An 882-nucleotide genomic window follows, 5' to 3' on the forward strand; every position below is an offset into this window, starting at 1 on the left:
AATAGCAGCTTTCAAATACCTGTTTATAGCACTCAATTCGTACGATCCTTCGGGAATCGTGATTATTTTATCGTCGGTATCGAAGTAGAATTTATTATCGCGGAAGTAACGTTCGGTATTGCGTTGTACGTTTCAAAATTCGTAAGACCCAATTCGTATTCACCATTACTTAAATCCAACGCAGGGAAGTAACCTCGCTGTGAGGATACTGGTTGTTCCATTCAACGCGAGAGTCAACGACATAATGCGATTGAAGGTGAACGTTCAACTGAGATGACTCACACGACTTATTATTGGATATATTTTTTCTTCCAATCTATTTCTCGAAGAAATCGTAGACCCAATTGACCGCAAATACTCTGATCGAACGTCTGATAAGAGTGATGATTATACGTAACGTTTTTTCCGAGATATCGTTCGAGTTCCCTTGATGGTCTAAGATTGCCAAAACTATCGAAGTAAATAGCGTTATTTCCTTTCTTTGCGTAAGCAACCCAGTGTGTGCCAGCATTTTCCGAATTATCCAGGTTCACGATACCACTTTCGTTTCGATACGGTTTCGTCGGTAACGCGTCACGCATAAACACACCTCTGAAGAATGGTAAACGCAAACGATACGCCGCGCGGCTCAACTGTTCGTTCGTCGTGATACCGGAGAGTGGTATTTTAAGAGCCTCTAACGTTTCCTCCCATGATGTTTTTTTTTACCTCTTGTCTTTTTTCTCTTCCTCACGCTACCACCACGTTTGAAGGGCGCTAGATACAGTCCACGACCCTCCGACTGACGTCGAGCGGCCTTGCGATCGCTCACAGCTTTCGCTACGCTCGCCGCTCCACCAATCAAAGATCCGAGCGCACCTAACATTGGTAAAATCGGTAGGA

The sequence above is a fragment of the Trachymyrmex cornetzi genome, unplaced genomic scaffold (genome assembly GCF_001594075.2).
Source record: "Trachymyrmex cornetzi isolate Tcor2-1 unplaced genomic scaffold, Tcor1.1 scaffold610, whole genome shotgun sequence".
NCBI lineage: Eukaryota > Metazoa > Arthropoda > Insecta > Hymenoptera > Formicidae > Trachymyrmex > Trachymyrmex cornetzi.